Source organism: Peromyscus leucopus, chromosome 8a, assembly GCF_004664715.2.
Source record: "Peromyscus leucopus breed LL Stock chromosome 8a, UCI_PerLeu_2.1, whole genome shotgun sequence".
In the NCBI taxonomy this organism is placed as follows: Eukaryota; Metazoa; Chordata; class Mammalia; order Rodentia; family Cricetidae; genus Peromyscus; species Peromyscus leucopus.
This window is the reverse complement of record NC_051085.1, coordinates 58,200,532-58,225,495: the sequence shown is the minus strand read 5'-3', so window position 1 is coordinate 58,225,495 and position 24,964 is coordinate 58,200,532. Positions and strand designations below refer to the sequence as shown.

At 37.6% G+C, this 24,964-nt stretch overlaps 1 pseudogene; it reads right to left on the bottom strand.

Annotated features, from left to right (window-relative positions):
* Positions 1 to 1,533: 1,533 nt before the first annotated feature.
* LOC114691393 lies at positions 1,534 to 15,926 on the bottom strand (annotated as a pseudogene).
* Between the last annotated feature and the right edge of the window lie 9,038 nt (positions 15,927 to 24,964).

Genomic DNA, 24,964 nt, shown 5'->3' with positions numbered 1-24,964 from the left:
TTACAGTTTTAGAGGGTTTAGTCCATTATCATCATGGCAGGAAGCATGGTGGCCTGAAGGCATACATGGTGCTGGAGAAAACGCTGAGATTTTACCAGGCAGCAGAAAGCAACTGCGACACACTTCTTCCAACAAGGCCACACCTACTCCAACAAGGCCTCACCTCCTTTAGTGCCACTTCCTATGGGACTTGGGGTGGGGGCATTTTGATTCAAACCACCACAGTATCAAAACCCTTGTAAGTATCTTTTCAACTATGCTCAGCAAATAAGCTCAATAAACTCATTGGTTCCCTAGGGTAGACTTGGTGAAATTGCACTTTTCAATGTCACTGAGACTTACAAAGATGGAATAGGCATTTTTTCCTCTCCCTCCACCAGGGAGAAAATTCTCACAACATATCATAAACACATTTGTTAGTGTTCTATGTGTCATGGTATTAGAAAAAGGAAGGAGTACATAAAAGAACATGTTAGAAGAATATAAATGTGGAAATGACTTAGTAAAGAAGGATGTAGATGTGTGAAGATGATGATGACTGAATAGCTCCAGAATAAAGAAGACTGTAAAGGTTTTGCAAGTTATGAAGGCCTGAGTAAGTTGTTTAAGGCATATAAAGAATGAGATTTAGAGATCATATATTGTATTAAAGTTGACAAGGTTAGATATCAACTATTTCAAGGGCTGGCTAAAATGTATGTCCAAGTTCATTGAGTTCTATCTAGCTATTGAAATATTATACAGTAGTTAAAAGTACCAAACTGGTATAAAACTGATCTTCTGGGTGTTTAATAATCATTCTTGGATGCTATTTTAATGTGGTTAGAGGAACTAATGGGAGAATATTTCTCCCCTTTGCATATGAGGTCACTGAGGTTCCTGGGAACAAAGGTCATTGATGACTTGTCTTGTTTATGGAGACCATGGAGATCCCACTCAATGAATATGAAACATTATTGAATCTACAAAAGGAGGATCAATGTGGGAAAGGTAGGTAGTTTTACATGCTGTTCAAAATTAGAGAAATTGGGTGTTTTCATTTTGAAGACAGACAATGAGCATTGCTTCCTATAAAAACCTGCTACCACATCTGCCTCAAATGATCTCTTCTTCCCAATGTCTTTGGTAGATGTGCCAATTTTATCATTCAACCTCCAGGGTCAGTTTCTAGTTTCTGGTTATATAAATCTTTGGAAATTTTTATCAGAAAATTGCTAGTCTTGTACAAATATGGTACAGAGGTTGCCACAAAAATTAATCCACTTCTAATGTACAATGCAGCTAAAATAGTGAGAAAATGACACACACTGTATAGGCTTCTCAGATGCACTGTTTGTTTGTTTTTTATACCCAAACAATATCTCTTAAACAAATGATTCCTTCTGGGCTAACTCAATCTTTTCAATGCCTGCTGAAAGCACACACAAAGAAGTAAAACATCAAAGCATGCTCTATAAGCAGAACAAAAACAATGATATATAGTTTGAATATACCCAGCCTGGAGAATGAATAGTTGCCATCAGGGTACTTTTCCTAAAAGTCAATTAGTTTCAGTGATGCTTGCAAGGCATGATACATTTGATTCCATTTGTCAGGGGATGAAGAGAGAGATGTCTGGGAAATGGAGACCAGAGGTGGTCTCTGAATGAAAGCTCCTTACAATCTCTCCTCATAGAAAAGTAGACTATATTTTTCAAGACAATATTGAGTTATCTTTGGCATGTTGTCAAAGGGATGAGAAATTTTTTGAATTACTAAAACAATAGTCTTGAAATTGTAAACATCCCTATGTTTTTTGTTACATTCAACTCCCTATGTGGTAACCAGTAAGTTTCAAGTCATATTGACTCATGAAAATACATTTGAGTTAATCACTATGATATACTTGGAAGCTGGAGAACCAGCATTCCAAAATTACAATCATAAACATGATTTAAATAAACCATGAATTCCAAGACCTATACGAGAAAACCTATGAATTCCAAGACCTATATTAAGAGTAGCTAATATAATAGAAGATAAGTTTTGATAAATATGTAAAAGAAAACATACAGTAGAATAAAATGGTTGATTCAACAAATGATGCTTGAAAACTTAATATCTTCTGCAGAAAAATGACAATAGATCCTTATCTCTTATCCTTCATAAAAATCAATTCAAGATGGATAAGAGACTTTAATTTAAAATCTTAAATTAAGATTTTTAATTTCAACTAAAGGTTAAAACTTCTAGAAGAAATCATAGGAAAAACACTTCAAACTATAAGTATAGGCAAGACACAAGAAATAGTCTCAAGGATTGACAGGTTGGGTGACATAAAATTAGAAAACTATACAACAAAAGAAACCATCATTTGAGTGAAGAGAAAGCATGAATAATGGGAGAAAAATCTTTGCTAGCTATACTTCAGACAGGGTTTGATGTCTAGACTATATAAAGAATTACAAAAGTAAAACACCAACCCCATCCCTGCAAATGAATAAGTGGGACAATGAACTGAACAGATACTTCTCAAAAGAAGAAGCACAAGTGAATGCCATAAGGAAATGAAAATTAAAATTAATGTAAGTTGAGATTTCAACTTACACTAATCAGAATCATATCAAGAAAATAAAGCATAGAATGCTGGCAAAGATGTGAATAAAGAGAAAACACTTACTCATTGTTGGTGGGAATGTAATCTGATCCTGTCATTGTGGAAAATAGTGTGGGGTTTTCTCAATAAACTAATATAGATATAATATACTTGGATGTATACTAGGATTCCATAGCCTACAAAAAAAAATACTTGGCCATCCATGCTGCTTGTTGCTCTATTCACAATAACAAGGAAATTAGATTCTCATCAAAAGATGAATGGGTAGTGAAAATGTGGCACATGGACACAATGGAATTTTACTCATCTGTAAAGAAAAATTAAGCTATAAAATTTAGAGGTAGGTAGATGGAACTGAAAAAAATATTATATTAAATGATGTAACTTGAACTCAGAAAGACAAATGACACACGTGTTGTGGAATATTATTTTAAGATGTGTTACATTTGTTTATGCTGTGGAATATTTGTTTAATGATACAAAGATGTGTTGCGTGCTTTTATGTTGCATTTGTTTAACTCTGTGAAGCTGTGTTAATCTGCCTGACTAAAATACCTGATTGGTTTAATAAAGAGCTGAATGGCCAATAGCAAGGCAGGAGAAAGGACAGGCAAGGCTGGTAGGCAGAGAGAATAAATAGGAGGAGAAATCTGGGAAGAAATGATTGAGGAGCAAATAAAGGAGAAAGAGAGGAGGACATCAGGGGCCAGCCACCCAGCTGCACAGCAAGCCATGGAGTAAGATGTAAAGAAAGATATACAGAAATAGAGAAAGGTAAAACCCTAGAGGCAAAAGGCAGACAGGATAATTTAAGAAAAGCTGGCTAGAAACAAGCCAAGCTAAGGCCAGACATTAATAAGAAAGAATAAGACTCCGTTTGATTTATTTTGGAGCTGGCTTGTGGGCTCACAAAGAGAAAAAAGTAAAAGAGTGAACTATACACATGCTTTCTCATATGTGGATCCTAGTTTCTAATTTTTATATATGTATACTTACAGAGGAGTGAGTGTGAGTATAGATAGGGATTCATAAGAGGGGAAATAGTTTTAGAAAAGAGAGTAAGGACAGTAATAGAACATGTGACATAAAGTAGAAAGGGGAAATACTGGAGCTAGGTTTTATAAGTGGAGAATGAGGGCAAGAATATGGGAGAGATGAGTAGGTGTGGGAGGAGAGTAGAAAACCAAACTAATTATGTAGGAAATGTCATAAGGAAACCTGCTACTTTGTATGCTAATTAAAAATAATTTATAAGACCAACTGCTTATCACCCATCTAGTTTATTTTAAACTGAAAATAAAAACCTAAAATATATTCCAATATATCTAGTAACTCTACTAAATTATCTAGCCATTCAGCATAAAAAACAACTGGATGGCAATGTTCTTGTTTTCCAAGTGTTAGGGCTATTTTTATGCTTTGAATTAACTGAAGTCTTTCAGAATGACTATGCAGGGGATATGTAAGTAGCTCTCTTTTTTCCATGCAATTCACCAGGAAATGTAAAAAGTATTTCATATAAAATCTAAATTAATACTATAACCCACATGGAATAGTGGTAGTATTTTATAGATAAAGCAAAGGAGACACAACACAGTAAATTAAGACATTACTGTCTTATAATATTATGTTATATTATAACATATATGTTATATCTTATCTTATTATTGTAAGATAATACCACTCTGATAGGACACTGTAGAAGTAAGATATGAAATCAAGGAGGCTGGCAAAGTTAAGTACCACATGCCCCCCCCACACACATGTACTATGTCTACATACATATATATACATGCAGAGAGATATCCTATGATATATATCTGGAGACACAAACTTATAAAACACATCTAGATATCCATAATAATAATATGTATGTAATTAGTCATTTTGGAGGCATTTTATTATACATCATGTCATGATTCCTTGAAATTTTAAGTCTATAGTTTGATTCCTTATGGTATGAAATTCTTTTTATTTCTTTAGTGTCTCCATTGATATTAATAAAAATTTAACTAAAAGAAAATTAATGGGTACAGTCAAAATTTTTGCAAATAATGAAGATGCTAAAACTTACAGAGACATTTTTGTTGAGAGAAAAAAGGTATGGAAAACAGTTGAAAACATCAATTTGCTAAAACAGGTTGTTAAAGGACCCTATAAACTTCTATGAAAATGTAAATATATTATCATAGAAAACAATAACAATTTTATTACATATTCAAATTATTACAAAATCAAGTTTAAATAGTCATAATTTATTGTGTGTGTATATATACATATATATATATATATACATATATATATACAACATATAATTGGAATAAATATCTGTATTTCTTCAGTATATATTCTTACTATATTACATACTGGCATGGCTGGAAAATATTTATAAGACAAAACTTACTGTTATAAGTAGTTACATCTTAGTGATAAGATTCAGGAACTTTGTTTGTTGGTTTGTTTTTTGAGACAGGTCTTTACATAGTCCTGACTGTCCTGTAACTAGCTCTGTAGATCAGGCTGGCTTGGAACTCAGAGAGTGCTCAGATTAAAAGCATGTGCTACCACCACCCAGCTTCAGAATCATTTTAATATAAATTTCAATCTATTTTTTAGTGTGAGAAATAAACTTAAACTTTGATTAAAAAAAAAAAAGCATGAGAAAATGCACCAAGGACACTATTCTACAATAGGAACTCAGTCTCACCTTGACCCTGATGAGGTTGTGTGGCTCACAGAGTCAGACTCAAAGAGTATGTAGGTTATAAGATATGTGCTTATTCTCAAGGTGGCTTCTGAGTGTTCTTCCATGAAGCCCTCTTCAAGTTCAATTGTTTTAACCTACAGCAAAGGGAAGGAATCTGTACGTGAAATGGAATATTTCATGGCTGTACCTGATGTATAGTAGTAAATTGAGAGGGAATCCTTCTTTGTGAAGGGCACCCAATGGCCTTTTAGGTAAATAGCCTCTCCTGGCTGTATTTCTTTTATCCCTCTCTTAAAGACATAAATTGCTGCCTGAAATTACAAAAACATGTTAGATAGATGTTTTTACTTCTAGGCTTCCAGGGTGCAGGGGATGATGGAGAATAGCCCCTTCCTTTTTTTTTCTTTTAAAACAATACAAACTGGCTACATGACAGTTTGAGCCCTCATCTTATTTTATCTTTGCTTCACTGATTCAGCAATTGTAACTAGAGTTTTCCTGCTTTGCCCACAGTCAGGACAAATCTTTGTCACCCGCCAGTCCCACAGCCACTCAGACCCAACCAAGTAAACACAGAGACTTATATTGCTTATAAACTGTATGGCCATGGCAGGCTTCTTGCTAACTGTTCTTATAGCTTAAATTAACCCATTTCTATAAATCTATACCTTGCCACATGGCTGGTGGCTTACCAGCATCTTTACATGCTGCTTGTCCTGGTGGCAGCTGACAGTGTCTCTCTGCCTCCGCCTTTCGCTTCCCAGAATTCTCCTCTCTCCTTGTCCCACCTACTTCCTGCCTGGCCACTGGCCAATCAGTGTTTTATTTATTGACCAATCGGAGCAATTTGACATACAGACCATCCCACAGCAGGCAATGAAAGCAGTCAGGCCAAGATGGTCATTAGTAATTTAAGCTTCTGCCCATCTCCTGAGGAAGCAGGAAGTTTTCAGCCTGCAGTCTAGTCAGCTACATCCATCAAAAATCACTAGAAAATTACTGAATTCTGTCTTTGTTTAGTCTGAGTAACTTGTCCCAGAGAAAGTTCCCTGTGTAGCACTGTTCTCCTAAATCCTGAATATATACAGGTCCCATGACCTGAAAGCATCACTTCAGGTTAGTAACAATTCTAGCCCTCCTTGTCCCTTCCTTCCTCCCCACACACCCCGTAGCATGAATCTTAAAAGTTCTTATTCATGAAAATAAAACCTAAGGCCAGTAATTGTGGTGAATGCTGGAAGATCAGAGAAGCAGAACAAGCCACAGCTATCTCACCTTGCCAATTCCTCAGCTGGTCCTGTTTCCTCAGACTGGAAGCTTCTGTGTCCCAGTGGCTCTCAGCTGAACTGCTGCTCGAAAGCCTGAACGCTTAACCAGCCAAATGCTTAACCAGCCAAAAGCTTCTAGTTTCTGGTCCTCACGCCTTAAATATCTTTCGGCTTTCTGCCATCACTCCCTGGGATTAAAGACTCACTTTCTGGGATTAAAGGTGGGAGTCACCATGCCTGGCTGTTTCCAATGTGGCCTTGAACTCACAGAGATCCAGAGGGATTTCTGCCTTTGGAATGCTAGGATTAAAGACGTGTGCTACCACTGCCTATTCTCTATGTTTAATATTGTGGCTGTTCTCTTCTCTGACCCCAGATAAGTTTGTTAGCATGCACAACATTTTTGGGGAACACAGTATCACCACACCCCCCTTTCAACAGGGTGGGCTTTTGGCAAGCTGATATTTGTTTGCTAAGCATGCTTTATGTGTTGGCTAAATGACAGCTTTGTTGAGGAACATGGAGTGACTCAATGTACTGCTTTAAATGTGAAATTCCCCCTATAGGCTCATTATTTGAACATTTGGTCCCCAGATATGTGCCATTTTGGAAGGTTATGGAACTTTCTTTAGAAGATGAAGCCTTGCCCAAGGCAATGAGTCACTGGAGCATGGCCCTGAGGTATTACAGCTCAGCTCCACTTCTATCTGTTGTCTGCTTCTTGTTGTACTGAAGTGAGTAAGTAAGATCCTTAACTTATTACTCCTGCTACCACAACCTTTGATACACCTTCCTCTCCATGATAGATTGTACCCCCAAAACTGTGAGCCAAAAATAGACTCTTCTTTGAGTTGTTTCTTGTATTGGTTATTTTTCTGTTGCTGTAATAAAACACCATGACCCAAGTAACTTACAGAAGGAAGAGTTTATCTGGACTTATGGTTCTGGAGGGATCGGAATCTATCATGGTAGGGATGAATGGCAGGAAGTGGGCATGGTGGCAGAAGCATGAATCTGAGTGCTCACATTTTCAAACACAAGCATGAAACACACACACACAGAGAGAGAGAGAGAGAGAGAGAGAGAGAGAGAGAGAGAGAGAGAGAGAGAGAGAGAGAGAGAACTTGAAGTGGCATGAGGCTTTTCTATTCTCACAGTCTGCACCCAGTAACATTCTTCCTCCAGCCAGCTTCTGCTTCCTAAATCTCTCCAAACAGGGCCACCAACTGGAGATTAGAATTAGAATATCTGAGTCTACAGGTATTAAAAGTCTTATTCAAATGACCATATTTCTTGGTATTTGGTCACAGCATTAATTCATCCATGAAGATTAGCATTTCCTTAACTCTCTATGTGTAGGGTATTAGTATGAGTTCTTCATAAACATATGCATAAACACCAAGTATAAAACACTTACTACTCAGTGAAGATTTAGATGTTTCCCAATGTCAGCAGGACACAACTTGCTTAGGAATATTTAGCAGCAAGTGTGCATTCCATTCTAAGCAATGTTCTCTTAAAGCAGCAGTTCTCTACCTTTGGTTCTTGATTCCTTTGGGGGTCGAACAACCTTTTCACAGGGGTCGCTTAAGACCATTGATGATGTTAAGCATAGAAGAACTGGGATAGTTATGTGCATAATATGTCAGTGGGAAAAAAGTTAATGGAGTTTTGATAATGCCATTCATGTATGCAACCAGACAAATCTTAGCATAGAGAAGGCAAAGCTAGCACAAGTCCCACCCCTAATCAAGAAGCTGTTTTTAATAGATAGCTGCTAGGAAAGGGGAAATCAGTTTTCTTCTATGGAGTGTCACTGAGTATAACAACCACACTCCTCTAGGGTAAGCCTCGTGATCAGAAGTACTTGGCCAATAAAAATGGACTCCATGAGTTTTTATTTTGTTTTGGTTTTTGTGAGTGTTTGTGTGTTCTTTCACTGTTATTATTGTTTGTTTTGTTTTCTTAAGAGACAGAAAGAACATGAAGTTGGATAGGAAGGGAGGAGGAGGTGTAGATGTAACCAACCATCTCATTAAATAAGAAACACAGAACCAATGTAAAAGAGAAAGCCAAGAGGTCAGAGCTCAGAGCTAAAATCTTACCCTTCCTTCTGCGGTGCTCCTAACTCTCTGAAAGAGACCTACTTCCTGTGTGTATGTCTTTACATAGTCTTTCTGTTCTGCCTTCTCATTGGTTGAAAACCCAAACACGTGACTGCCTCATCACTGCCTGTATATACAGCCCTCCAGGTCTTAAAGGCATATGTCTCCAATGCTGGCTGTATCCCTGAACACACAGAGATCTATGGGATTAAAGGTGTGTGCCACTACTACTGCTGCTGCTGCTGCCACCGCCACCGCCGCCGCCACTGCCACCGCCACCACGCTCTTTCTATGGCTCTAATAGCTCTGACCCCCAGGCAACTTTATTTATTAACATACAATTAAAATCACATTTCAGTACAAATAGAATACCACCATATTTCCCCTTTTCTATTTTAATAAAAAGAAAAAAAAGCAAAAGGTTATAATTAACAAAAGAAAAACTACATACAAAAGTACAATAACTATATACAATATATACAAGTAATAAATACCTAAACAATGTCTAGTCCATTTGTATTTGACAAATCACAGAAAATAATTCCATTATCTATCCTATTTTGGTAAGTCCAAAAGGTATCTAATTCACTTTCTATCCTAATTAATCTTCAACTATAACTAACTAATCTTCAACTCCCTCAGAGACCCAAGAAGGAAATAATATTAGCTAACAAAAATAAAAACAGGAAGTGCATGCAAGCAACTTCCAAAAAAATTGTGAGTTGACAGAAACAGCCAGCTGCCTGGACAGTCACCTGAGGTTTCTCCGCAGTGTTGGGGCATCACCTTCAGCCTATAGGCTTAGCGTATCTGACAGACTCATTTGTGAAGTAGGATGTACATAAGGTCAACAGTTCAACTTCACATTGGGTGAGAGCAGTCCATGTACCAGAAACACCTGAATTCCACTAGTGTCATGTCATGGTTCAGGATTTTCAATTCTGGAAATTGTTGACGGTTTTTGAATTCAGCTGTCCATTCTTCTTGGCTGTGTATATATGGCTTCATCTCAGCATCCCCTTCTGCAGGAAAACTCTAGCTACAAGGAGGATCTGGGAAGAGTTGGAGAAGGGAAAAGAATATGATCAAAATGTATGGAAATTTTAAAAAATACTAATAACTTAAATCTGGAAAGAAAATATAGGATAGATGCATAACTTGAGAACAATACACAGAGTTCTTGAAGATGGCAGTACCTTTGGCATATTAGATAGTACAATGTGTCTTCTCTTTCTTATACTGATTGAAAAGTTGGTTTTGAATAGTGGTTCATCACAGCAGGGGAAAGCTATTCTTGACTGTGTTGTTTCAAAATCTGATACTGCAATTATCTTGTGAAAACATACAATTTCAGTCAGAATAAAACTAAAACCAGTAAATGAGCTTATAGCTTCCACAAGCATATCAAGTCTAGAGATAGTATATTTATCAAGCTACAATTTTAGTCAATTCAGACCTAGATTTTGAAAAGAAATGAAACTAAAACTTACTCAGAGATATTGATCAACAGTAATGTATCACACTGGGCAGACACTCTACACTGTTTCCTTCATGTTCATGTTATTGTGATAAGCAAATTGCAGCTAAGATAATTTGAGTAACCATACCAGTAATGTGACCTCAAAATTAACTAGAAACCTAGAAAATAGGACCTCTAAATCTCAAGACCTTTGAGTAACTATATATGAGTGATATGGAAAACATGCTACCAGCATGGGGGAAGAGGGACATTGCAATAAAACCCTAACTTTAGTTCTATACCACAGGAACCTTTAGGGTGGTCTATGAAAGGTAAGAATCTAGGCTTCATATTCATGAGCCATTATTGACTAAGGATCTCCATTTGGAACTATTCCACAGGAACTTCTAATTCTCTCTGCTTTCAGCAAAGTTGCCCAATCTTTGGAATGCAGTCTTTGGATATATACACTAACAATGTATATCCTACCACACCAAAACTTTCTGTACTTAGATAATTACAAACATATTCTTGGGGTTTAATCTTTAAAAAAGAAGCAAATTGGCTGGAGAAAGTGCTGATAGTAAAGAATGTCAAGTGTCAGGTAAATGGGGCTAGGTAAGGTAGAGGCCAGAGGAGCTGTCAAGACCTGCTTACTGTGTTTTTCTGATGGAGACTACGGAAATCAGGCTAGAACTATCAATGATTGGCTGTAAAGATTTGTAAATCATGGGGCCTCAGAGTTTCATTTCATTTGGTAGCAGGTACTGTAAATGTAGAGGAATTCCAAGGTTCTGGGGAAAAAATGCTAAAGTGAAATTCCTCTTCCATATTGCTGGCTCCCTTCTTCTCAACTAGTCCTCCTCCAAAAAATTTTGTCCATGTGGTGATATTTATTTATATGTGGCTGTTACATAGATTGACATTGTCAAATTTTCAAAGCAACATTTTTACTCAATAGACCCAAAAGACAAAGGGAACATAGACAAATCTCAATCTCTCTCTCTGTCTCTGTCTCTGTCTCTGTCTCTCTCTCTCTCTCTAACACACACACACATCAGAAGTAAAGAAGAGTAAGAAATAGTGTTCAATCTTACTAATAAACATCTTCCAAAATGAAGGTGAAATTCAGTGATTTTACTCTGTAATCATTGATATTGGCCTGGCCCAAAGTACCATCATTTCATACTTGAACTACTGCAATGACCTCCCAAAATACTTATTCTCCTTCGATGTTTTTGTCTCCATTATATAAGTTCAGTATACATATCTTCACAATCAGCAGCATAGATCAGATCAGAATGTTCCAGTGACTTCCCATTGCACCATAGTAAAAGACTATAACTCCTTACAAGGGGCTCCAAGATGCAACATTTTCTAACAGCTTTTCACCCAGGTTACTCTCCTCAAACCACAGAGACTTTCTCAGTCAGTCTTATAATGGAGTGTTTTCCCTGGCCCTAAAATGTTCTCATAAGTGTGCTCTGTTTTCCCCTTTATTTAGTCTCTCTTCTACTTTAACCTTAGATGTCTGTTTGTGGAATATTATTTTAAGATGTGTTACATTTGTTTATGCTGTAGAACATTTGTTTAATGATGCAAAGATGTGTTGCATTCTTTTATGTTCCATTTGCCTAACTCTGTGAAGCTGTGTTACTGTGCCTGTCTAAAACACCTGATCATCTAAAAAAGAGCTGAACAGCCAATAATTAGGCATGAGAAAAGATAGGCAGGACTGGCAGGCAGAGAGAATAAATAAAAGATGAAATCTGGGAGAAAAAGAAAAAAAGAGCAAGAGAACAAGGAGAAAAAGCAAGAGAGAATGAAGAGCAAAAGAGCCAAAAGAGTAAAGGTAAACAAAACCCAACCAACTACATTTTGGCATACCAATGTAAGGCTCTCAATTTTCCATGTAGGGCCTAAGAAAAATGGGGGGTGGAGGATACAGTTCCTTTAAGAGTTTCTGCCTGCTGGTGATCCCTTGAGTAGCCAGGACATTAGATAGGAGCAAAAAAAAAAATGTCTGCCACATCACAAGCATTGGCATTCTAAAGCTCTAGGAAGGTTGAATGCAGTTCCTGGTCACACACCTCTGTCCAGGCCATGAGCTTTAGGCTTGGCTTTCATGACATAAGAGGAGGTGGAGCCAGCTAAGAGCCATGCAGACAATCCAGGTGTAGCTTAGCAGTTTAAAGTTTGGTCATGCAGTCAAAAAAGACTAGATATTTACAGTAAAAGGGGTCCAGAAGGAGAAAACCTCTAAACAGGTTCCAGTGTATTTTACAATGTGTATAGGCTTAAGAAAGAAAAGAAAATGGGTATAGACAATTATAGAAAGAAATAATCAGTTTTTTAAAAGTCTTTAAAGAGACAGTAAAAGTAGCATAAAAGAAAAAAGTCATGTAAAGATGGGAAATACACAGGTCATCTGGATCCTGTACAGTATTGTGTTGGTTTTAAATATTTTGATTGCTGATGGGCAAAAGACAACTGCTGGGAGACATGGAATTGTGAACTAGACTGAAAAATTGAACCAACCAAGATTTAGGGCATCTTAACTTTAAAAAAGAAGTCAAATGTATTTTTCAAATGGAAATCAAAAAGGCTTTGGAGTTTTGTTCCCACAGGAGACACGAGGCTGTGGATTCCTTCAGGAATGAGATAGATCAGGTTTGATTAGGGAAGACCTCCTGAAACTTGACAGGTGATATCTATCAACAAAGATTATAGCTGGTCTTTCCAGGACTTGGCCATTATTTCAAATTTTCTCAGAGGCACCTTTAAAGATGCCTTTGCCCACAGACAGCAGGAAGCAGTTTGGAGAACATGACACCCACATTCCCAAGAGGGGTGTGGGAGGCTTTTGTTTATTTGATGGACTATGGATGTTTGTTATCGTTTAGAGGAATATACTATATTGATACAAATTCAAGGTCCTTTTTGTTATTATATATATATATATATATATATATATATATATATATATAATGTTTCTGCTCTCGTTTAAGGTATTATACCTATGCAGTTCATTTAAAAATGTAAGGTAAAATTCTAGTTTTTGAAAGTTATTATTATAAACTATTTAGGATAATCAAGAAACATAGGAGCCGGGCGGTGGTGGTGCATGCCTTTAATCCCAGCACTCGGGAGGCAGAGGCAGGTGGATATTTGTGAGTTCGAGGCCAGCCTGGTCTACAGAGTGAGATCCAGGAAAGGCACAAGGCTACACAGAGAAACCCTGTCTCCAAAAACCAAAAAAAAAAAAAAAAAAAAAAAAAAGAAAAGAAAAGAAACATAGGTTAGTAGTCATTTAAAGAATCAAATTTGTAGATAATGTTAGGTATGTTTTTCAAGGTCATATAGAGATATATTTTTAGATAGATAGTTGGTCTTCAAAAACTTTGAAGACCTACAAAACATGGCATTTAAATGTTTTGTTAATGTAGGGCTTTTCATGACAATGAGACACGCATGGTCCTGGCAGCATCAATTTACTTGATAAAAGGATGATGGGCATTGAAGAAACTCCATAGGCGTTTGCTTTTATTATGACAAGGTTAGCCACTGGGCAAAGAAACTGCTTTTGCCTTGACTGCCTGATGGTATGCTGTGCAGACTGGACATGCAGGACCCACAGAAAAGTGACTGATGAACTTTGCCAATACAAAGCAGGACAGTCCTCCAAATTTCCTGCTTCACTGAAAAGTTTGCCAGATATTCTGGGTCTGTAGGCTGAAGATGGATGCCCCAACATTGCAGAGAAACTTTGGGCAACTGTCCAGGCAGCCAAATGCCTCTTTTGTTAGATAATATTGCATCCTTCTGGATCTTTGATAGAGTTGAAGACTAGATAATTATAGTTGTAGTTTTTCTTAGTTATGATAGAAAGTAAGTTAGGTATAAAACTTTGGATTCACTAAGATAAGATAGATAATGCATTATTTTCTCTGAATATGATAACTACAAACGGACAGAATGTTGTAAATGTAATTTTTACTTGATAACTATTTTTGTTGTATATATTGTATATATTGTTAAAACCTTTATTTATTTAGACAAAAGGAAGAAAATATTGTAGAATATTATTTTAAGATATGTTACATTTGTTTGTGCTGTGGAACATTTGTTTAATGATGCAAAGATATTCAATTTGTTTAACTTTGTGAAACTGTGTTACTTTCCTGATGGTCTAATAAAGAGCTGAATGGCCAATAGCAAGGCAGGAGAGAGATATAGGTGGGGCTGGCAGGCAGAGAGATTAAATAGAAGGAGAAATCTAGGAGAAGAAGAAAGAGCAAGAGAACAAGAAGAGGAGGATGCTAGGGGTCAGCCACTCACCCAGCCAGCCATGGAGTAAGAGTGAAAGTAAGATTACAGAAGTAAGAAAAGGAAAAAGTCCAAAGGCAAAATGTAGAAGGAATAATTTAAAGTTAAGAAAAGTTGGCAAGAAACAAGCCAAGCTAAGGGCGGGCATTTATAATTAAGAATAAGCCTCTGTGTGTGATTTATTTGGGAGCTGGGTCGTGGGTCCCCCAAAAGAGCAAAAACAACCAACTACAGGTGTCAGTTTAAACACACTTCCTTAACAAACACTTCCTGCAACTCATAGAAATTGGTCTCAATCCCCATCTACTCTTTCTCTTTATTATAGCAGCTTCATTTTTTTGCACTTCTTCCCTAGTAGTTTACCTTGCTTGTTTTATTATTCTCTTGTCCTTATAATATATTTCAACACTTCTCAGCACTTTACACTTAGTGCCCAAAGTTATACTTGTCATATAACATGTGCTCAGTGAGTGTGTGTTGACTAAACAGATTACATTCATCATTAATTCTTCAAACACGTGTATTTTATGTTTATGCCTCCTGGATTTGAACCATGCCATTTTCTAGAAATGAGCACTCTTCCCTATTCCTACATCTCATACTTTCTTCTTGCTCCAGTTCAAGTGTTGCCTCCTTTGAGAAACCTTCCCCATTTCTACCTCTGCTCTGCCTATCACTACCCAGAGCATCCATCACAGACTGGCCTCTATTTTATTATCTACCCTCTACCTGTTTAAGCCTATGGATCCTATCTCCTGCTCCATCTCTATTACAGTATCCTGAAGGAATGTTAGAAATTTCACTTCTGAGTTTCCCATATTTATTTAGTTTTTCCTACATGATTGGTGAAGCATTTGCTGACAAGAGATGTAATCCATAAGTATCACAAAGATTGTAAATTACTTACTTTGTTTCACCATCAAGACCCTTACAGGTGCTTTTATAAAATCCTTCAAATCTATCAGCTAACTTAGCATGGATATCTGATAGCCACAGAGTATCTGAGGCCAACTGTAAGTTTCTCTGTAACTAGCAGTGCAATTTGTGATGATCAGGGTAACTCAACACATGCAGTTTTTTCCTGGTTTCTTAAATCTCAAATCTTCCTCTAACTGAAGGATGGCATTTGTGGTTTCTAGGTCTTAGCTGTGCAAGATGATAGACTGGGTAGCATCTCTTACTAAGACCTCAAACTTCCCAAATGCAATGAAGTCCAGAGAGGTTAGATTTGGATAGATGAACAGGTCACAGTGGAGTGAGATGACCACATTGTGGAGCTGTATGTAGCTCATGCCAAGAAAATAGTTCCTCATTTTGGCAGCTGGAATAGTCCCAGGGACCTGACTGAATTTATAACTAAAAGATGTTAAAAACTAGAACAAAAGCATAGTTGTGGAAGGATGACTTCTAAGCAATAAAATCCTACATGAACATTAAATATAAGTTTTCTGTATGAATTAACCATTACAGAAATGTGACAATAAATCTATTCCAGAAGATACATTAATATTCAGGATAAATCTCACAAGTTCTCTATCACATTGCATTGGCTCCAGTTAGGACATTAAGATACAATGTGTTTTAATAAATGGGTCTAACCTAGAATGAAAACAATACACATAGAGCACAAAAAATCCCACAAATAAAATCTTAAAGTATAGAGAGATATATGTAAATGGAGAAATATTCTCTATCGGAATTTAGCCAAATATCCATAAAATAAGAAGAAATTAAGATATCATCTGGTTGCTACAAAGAGAAGCCCTTTATGGCTCAAATAAAAGGATTTTTTTTCCTTAAAATTGTACATAATGAAGCTCATGTACCCTCCTATGCAATGAGCAGAGGGATGGTAAATAAATGAACTGCATGTTGGATGCTTATAACATATATTGTACCATTTTAAAAGAATGACTCAAATCTTGAAGGAAAACTGTGAAATACCTCTATTTTTTCCTAATAACTCATAAATACATTACAGATGTTGTTATTTTTTTCATGGTATTGAACTTTCTCTCGTTATGCAGCATCACCTTGTATGTATGACTACTGCTGTAAAGGAGTCTAGTTAAGTTGTGTGTTAATCCTCAGCTTATTTTCAACATATCAAAAGCCATAGAAATAAAATTTGCATTTATAATATTCTAACTAAAATATTTTTGAAGTTTCAGGCAGATATGATACATACACCTGTATGCCCTAACATACAGATCAGTTCTCTCCCCACATAAAACAGACATTCCAGTGTAGATGAATTGGTAAATGGTCTTGTTAAAAATCCAGAGCCAGATATGGGGGTGAAAACATGAGAAATCAGAGGAATAGGAAAAGCCACAAGCTAACCTCACCTCACTGACACCTCAGTCTCCAAAGAGACCTACTTCCTGTATACCCACACCTATATGCCTTTCTGTTCTGCTATATCATTTGCTCTCTCTGTCCAGCTACATTGCTTCCTTTTCCTGCCCAGCTCTGTCATTTTCTGTCTGTATGTACAGACCTCTATGGTTAGTGCTGGGATTAAAGGCATGTATCACCACACTTGGCTCTGTTCCCAGTGTGGCTTTGAACTCACAGAAATCCAGACAAATCCCTGTCTCCCGAATGGTAGGATTAAAGGTGTGTGCTACCATTGCCTGACTTCTATGTTTACTATAGTAATTGGCTTTTTCCTCTGATCCTCAGATAAATTTTATTAAGGGACACAATATATTAGGGGACACAATATATCACCACATTTCCCCCTTTTTTGTCTAATAAAAATAATTAAAAAAAAGTTATAAGTAGTATAAGAAAAACTGTATACAATAAGTACAAAAACTATAATATATACAAGCAATAAATACATCAACAATGTCTAGTCCATTTACATTTGAAAAATTCAGAGAAAATATTCCATTATCTATCCTATTTTGGTGAGTCCAAAATGTACCTAATTCACTTCCTAGCCCATCTTGTATTACCAACAGAAAACTATCTTATGATGTCTTTCAAATTTATACACTTTATACATCTTACTGAGTTTCTTTTCTGAATTTCCTAACAAAGAAAACTATAACTATCTAATCTTCAACTCCTTCAGAGACCTGAGAAGAAAATAATATTACCTAGTAATAGAGGAAGTGCAAACAAGCAACTTCTTAAAAATGAGTTATGACAGAAACAACCAGCTGCCTGGACAGTCACCCGAGATTTTTCCTGCAACACTGGGGCATCATCTTCGGCTTACAGGCTTAGCATATCTGACAGGCTCATTTATGAAACAGGATTACACAAGGCCTCCAGCTCAAGCCCACATTCAATGCAAGTATTCCATGTGCCAGATAAACTTGATCTCCAAGCAAGCTTTATTAAAGCACAAATAAAATATCACCACAAATAAAATATCACCACATTTCCCCCCTTTTTGTCTAATAGAAATAAAAAAAGTTATAACTAATATAAGAAAAATTATATACAATAAATACAATAACTATATACAATATATATACAAGCAATAAACACATCAAAATTTCTAGTCCGTATGCATTTGACAAATTCAGAGAAAATATTCCATTATCTATCCTATTTTGGTGAGTTCAAAATGTACCTAATTCACTTTCTATCCTAACTTATATTACCAACAGAAAACTATCTTATGATGTCTTTCAAACTTATACATTTAATACCTCTTTAGTGAGTTTCTTTTCTGAATTTCTTAACAAGGAAAACTGTAACTGTGGTGGTATTGTGTTCCCCAAAATATTGTGTACTCTAATAAATTTATCTGGGGTCAGAGAACAGACAGCCACTAGATACAAAGGCTAGAAAATGGTGGCACTCACACCTTTAATCCTAGCATTGCAGAGATAGAAATCCCTCTGGATCTCTGTGAGTTCAAGGCCACATTGGAAACAGCCAAGCATGGTGACACACGCCTTTAATCCCAGAGAGTGGTGGTAGAAAGCAGAAAGATATATAAGGCGTGAGGACAAGAAACTAGAGGCATTTGGCTGGTTAAGCTTTTGGCTGGTTAAGCATTTGGCTGGTTAAGCATGTGGCTGATTAAGCTTCAGGCTTTCCAGCAGCAGTTCAGCTGAGAGCCGTTGGGATGAGGACACAGAAGGCCTCCAGTCTGAGGAGACAAGACCAGATGAGGATCCGGCGAGGTGAGATAGCTGTGGCTTGTTCTGTCTCTCTGACCTACCAGCATGGACCCCAATAACTCGCCTCGGGTTTGATTTTATTAATAAGAACTTTTAAGATTCCTGCTACATCTGGCGCCCAACCTTTAAGATTCATGCTACATGTAACTATAACTATCTAATCTTTAACTCCCTCAGAGACCCAAGAAGGAAATAATATTACCTAGTAAATCAGGAAGTGCAAACAAACAACTTCCAAAAAAAATGTGAGTTGACCAAAACAGCCAGGGGCCTGGACAGTCACCTGAGGTTTCTGTGCACATTGGGGCATCATCTTTGGCCTACAGGTTTAGCGTATCTGACAGACTCATTTGTGAAGTAGGATGTACACAAGGCTTACAGCTCTACCTCATATTTGGTTTGAGTATTCCATGTACCAGATAAACTTGAATTCCACCAGAGTCCTGTCATGATTCAGGATTTTAAATTCTGGAAATTCCTGGTGTTTTTGGAATTCGGCTTCCCATTCTTCTTGGCTTGTGGATGGCTTCATCTCCTTTACTAAATGCCAGTCTTCCATCCAGAGGCCAGACTCCATCAGCCTAGTTACTCCTCCAAGAATAACTGCTCCAGCTATTATTCAACACCAGGAGCCATCAGCCCACTGCCTGCTCAGCTGCCTTTGAAGGAAGGGGCACTGTACCTTTTCGGGATTGCAAAGCCATTTCAGCGATGGTGCCATATTGTCCTGGCCTCAGAGAATGCCTGTTGCCAAAGCTGCAACCATACTTGTCTTGGCAAGGATCAGTAGTCCTTTCTTTGGGGCCTGCTTGTCCATTTTGGATAGCATACTGTCAGCAATCAATGCAAGGGCACTTTCTTGCCCAGTGTCTAACTTTTGCCACAGTGAAAATAAACTCCATGTGGAGGTTCTTCAATGCCCACATCTTCTCTGAAGTAGATTAGTGCTTCCAGGAGCTGGTTTTAATTTGTGCAGGCCATACGCATGATGGCAATAACTTCTAGCAACACATACAAGTACAAAAGTTACTGAGACTGGCAAGGTTTAACAGTACCCTTGCTAGTGGTCAACAGAGACAGAATTAAAGCTGTACCCACCAGACAGATTGGAAAGCCTCCAGGAAAGCAATGCTATTCCAAGGAATCTTGCCTTGTTAGATCAGGAAAGCAATCATCTCTAAATCAAACTCTGCACTAGTTCCCCCTAAGAAATATGAAAATCAAGTTCCCAAAAGATCAAACTATTTATGAGTAATTATGTCACTGCTTAAAGTTCAAATGCATTTAAAGAGATGAAAAGAAATTTATATCTACTTAGGTTACAAAAGTGAGTAGTGTTTTTTTAATGAACTGGGTTTGTTACTCAAGGCAAGGAAATCTGCAAACACACACACACACACACACACACACACACACATACACACACACACACACACACACACACACCATGAGAAACCAGAAAGTTTCAGTAAGAGCTTCCTATAGCACTTATGTGGTGATGTATAGAATGTATATAGGTAATCAATAGTGAGAGGTGGGTAATAAAACAAGGCTTATTTGCATTTAGCTATTCTCAGGAAGTGATGGGGGTGATTCTAGAATAGACAATTTTACCAAGGATAGAGGGTTATCCAGACTAATGCTAGGTTGTTATTAGTAATAAAACAGTAGCCCCTCATATTCATTAGGATAGGGAGATGATGAATCATTTGTGTGATTTGGAGAATGTTTATTTTTGTCCATATTCAGATATAATTATAGGGTTGTCTTGTGTTTATTCAGTGAAGTCACAAAGTAATTTCATCTGATGTTGATAGCTTATGAGATTGTTTACATGACTCCTGAGGCCTAGCTGTGGATGCTTGGATAACTTCTAGATAACACACGTTGCTTTCTTTAGTACTCTCAGTTGATCTTGCAATCAGATTTTGCACCCTCTATGAGGCTGTCTAAAGTTAGTCAGCCTCCCAGTTTCTTCTTCCAGTTTCACACATCCCTGAGGGGTACTAAATCCATAGCCTACTGCTTGATTACTATCTTCCCTAGAATATTGATTCCATACTTCTTTATCTCTTTAGACTTCAATGACTTAAAGAAAAAATATGTTTTGTCAGGGGTCAGAGTTTGTGTTCATGGGAAGGCTGACTCAATTGCATAGGGTGTAGCTTGAGTTTTTTTGCCTGGCCCACAATCAGAGCAATTTGACATACAGACCACCCCACAGCACTCCCCACCCCCCTTTTTTTAAAGGAAGGTTTTAACTTTTACACATCTCTAAAGTCAGTTTGGTATATTTGGGAATTTGGGTGTAGTTTTTTTTTTTTTATTACTTTTTGTTGGAGGGTGCATTGTATCTTATGGGGACACAAAGAAAATTTTAGGATTATGGAGTAGTGCGTGAGGGTGTATCGTCTGAGCCAGTTGTCTTGAAACGGTTTTGGATGTTGGATCATCTGGGCCTTGGTGTCATCAGAGACCTTTTAGGGGGTCTTGGCTGGTCAAACCTGATGTATCTTAATCTGGAACAAATTTATAGCCTCTGGCTTTCTGTGGAAACAAAAGCAGAGTCTTTTTTTTAAAGCAACGTATCTTTACATCCAAATTTTGAAGTCAAGGTACCTTTAAAATATACATTTTGGCATAACTCAACAACTTTTGTAATTAAATGGGGTTTTTTTTAGTTACAAATATCAAAGAGAACATAATCCAGATTTTTTTGTGTAGTAGCCATCTTTATGTGGCTTATTTTTTATATTACCTTGAGTCTATTGTTTTAAACTGCAGCCTTCTAAGACTGAAACGGCACTGTGGCTGATGGCTCCGCCCACTTTAGCTCTTCAACATGGTGATGGTACTTTTTTGTCAGCTCTGGAAGCCATCAACTCTCAGAAATAGTGGGTCTATGTTTCTATCAAAGCAGTGTGTAGCTTAGAAACCTCTTTTTGTTTTGTATTAGTAAAGGCTAAATCCACCACGCAGCTTAATGTGTCACTTGTAGAGGCCTCATTTTTGCCATACTGTAAGTTGAGCGCACAAGCCAGGAACCTGCCACAGTAGCTCAAACATGCAGGCTGCTACTAACTTGAGAGAAACAACTAGGAACTGTTTTTAGCTCTGTTTTAGAATCTTTTTTTTTAGGTTTTAGGTGGAAACTCAGGCCCCACATTGGGCCCCATTTGTAGCTTGAGTTTTCCTGCCTGGCCCACAGTCAGGACAAATCTCTGTCACCTGCTGGTCCCACAGCTGCTCAGACCCAACCAAGTAAACACAGAGACTTATATTGCTTACAAACTGTATGGCTGTGGCAGGCTTCTTGCTAACTGTTTTTATATCTTAAATTAATCCATTTTTATAAATCTATACCTTGTCACATGGCTCGTGGCTTACTGGCATCTTTACATGTTGTTTGTCATGGTGGCAGCTGGCAGTGTCTCCCTGACTCAGCCTTCCTGTTCTTTCCATTCTCCTCTCTGTTGGTCCCACTATACTTCCTGCCTGGCCACTGGCCAATCAGTGTTTTATTTATTGACCAATCAGAGCAATTTGACATACAGACCATCCCACAGCAATAGGGTATCATTACTGTGATAAAACCCCCTCTACCTGACCCCTATACTATCATTAAAAGTCCCTAAAACTCTAATAGAAGTCTTCTGGTTCTTGCCTGGGTACTCAGTCCCAACTACCACTTTGCACCAGATGTCTGACCACTTTGCAATAGCTCTCCAAGTTGATCTTTGGGTTACTAAGAACTTTCGCTACACATAGTTTTAATTCCCTAACCCATAGTGGCTTTGACTTATATGCTGCTACTAAACACTCCTTCTTGGACAGATATTTCTTCCATTTTGTTGCTCCTGCCACCCTTCCCTTAGAAATATTGGCTAAAGAGCTGGGGATACAGCTTAGTGGTTAGGGCATTTGCTTAGCATGTATAAGGTACTGGGTTCAATCTCCAGTACACACACACACACACACACACACACACACACACACACACAAGAAAATTGGGGGTCTATTTGTTAGCTTCTAACATATATGTGAGTCAAATAAATATGGCAGGCTCAGGGTTATGCTTTTGAAATATGTTGAGTAAACTAGTTCCCCATTTTATCTAGGAGATAGTGGTTTCATTTTTTCCACCATGCCCTTTGTTTGTAACTCCCAGAAAAAGCCAAAACTGAGTGTGATATGAGAGTGCAAGGTAAAGGGAGATGGATGTATACACATGGACTTTTAATATTTTATTAAATATTAAATTTAAATAATACATTTATTAATTTATTATGTGTGTATATGAGAGAGGTGTATGTATCACAGCTTATGTATGGAAGTCAGAAGACAACTTGTGGACATTGGTTCACTCCTTGCATCATGTGGATCCTGGACTTGGTGATAAGTATCTTTTTCCGCTGATCTCACTGACACAGGGGTGTATACTTTTTGGTGAAAAATTATCAAGTAGAAAAGTCATGGATTATTGCCTTAAAGTCAACTGTATACTTTAACCTAGATTTCTAGGTTAACCAGATAAGTCTAATTAACAGCAGAACAAAACAACTTTGACTAATCCTAGTGTAACAAGTTCAGTTCCCACTAATGTCACCTAGTAGTCAAATGGCAAATTCTCTTGAGAGACAAGAGCAAAAGCAGCAGGAGCTTCATCTAGTGGCAGCAAGAGTAACTGCAGAGGCTCTTCAAGCACCAGCACTGTCCAAACACACAACCTAAGAAAAGACACATAACAGACACCTAAGACAAACAAGTTTATGGGCAGGCTTGGATTTCAGGCACATGAAGTTGAAGATTCAGTTATAACTCATATGATTGTACTGATAAATCTAATTTGGATCCTTGAATAGCTGCTTTAGAAGTACATTCTAGAGCAGTGACTTTCACAGTGAGCCCCCCACTTTTACAATAACAGCAGCACTGCAGCCCTTGTTAGACGTGTATATTCTCAAACTTAGTTCATTGGAAACTCTGGGGGATAGTGTGGGAGACCAGACCCCACACTAATTTACCCCAGGAACTCTTGAGGACTGAGGGATAAGAGACTTAGAGATAAGGAGAGAGAGAAACAGAGAGAAAACACAGGATAGACTCAGGTGGGCCTAGATCCTTATCCACTGCCCCAGAACTTTATTCCAAAGGTCTGTTTATAACAATGCCAAGGAGTGGGGCAAAAGACCTCACCCTTGCTAGTTACAATTACCTGGTACCCAGACCCATGGTCCAGTCAACCTCTTATGCAGTCCTGCTGGGTACAGCCACTAGGAAACTTAGTGGGCTCCAACAGGGTAGTATCTAGAAATCTACACAATAACGAGGACCTCAAGTAATATTTACATATGGAAAAGACAGCGACAACCTTAAGGGTGAAAAGTCAGGGCCATAAATAAAATTCTTCGTTCATCCCTCCCTCCCTCCCTCCCTCCCTCCCTCCCTCCCTCCCTCCCTTCCTCCCTTCCTTCCTTCCTTCCTTTCTTCCTTCCTTCCATCCCATTTCAGCTCCTTAAAACCTAGATGGCCTTGCACAAGTATTAAGTTCCCCACCTATGGAATTAAAACAAGCAGCATGATTTAGAGCATGGAGACACTATGTTACCTTAGTGTAAATTCCCACCCATAGAGGTCCAAGACAAATGTTAGGTGTTGATATTTCATTGAAAATGTAGAAAAGAGTATTTTCCAAACAGTCAAACTGATCCATAACCTATCCCACCCACATGCTTCTATCACTGAGGTCACTGTTTCCTTCCCTTAAATCTGAGCAAACCTCTTTAATACCTTCCATAATAAACAATACCGCTCTGGGTGGTGGTGGGGCATACCTTTAGTCCCAGCACTTGGGAGGCAGAGGCAAGCATATCTCTGTTCTAAGCCACCTTGGTCCACAGACTGAGTTCTGGGACAGCCAAGACTACGCAGAGAAAGCTTGTCTTAAAAAACAAAAACAAAAACAAAAACAAAAATCAATTATGCAATGCTGTGCTTTACAGCTATGCCATGCAAAGGAGGTAGCTACCATGTCTGTGGAGTGCCAGGGTTGACTTACAAGCGAGAATTTATTAAATATAACTCTTCTCAACCTTAGGGTCACTGATTTCCAAGTGGGATGAAATCTGTTAAAAGGTATATAAATAATAGATAAATCAATAAATTATACAGAAACATAATGGGAGAATAAAGAATAATCAGGAAGAGGCTTTTTTTTCTTTATTAATTTTTTGAGAATCTCATACAATGTATTTTGATCATTCTTATCGCCTCTCCACACTTCTAGATTTAATCCTCCTTTCCTCCTCACTCAACTTTTTATTGATTTTTTTTTCTTTTTTGGTATTTTAAGCATCAA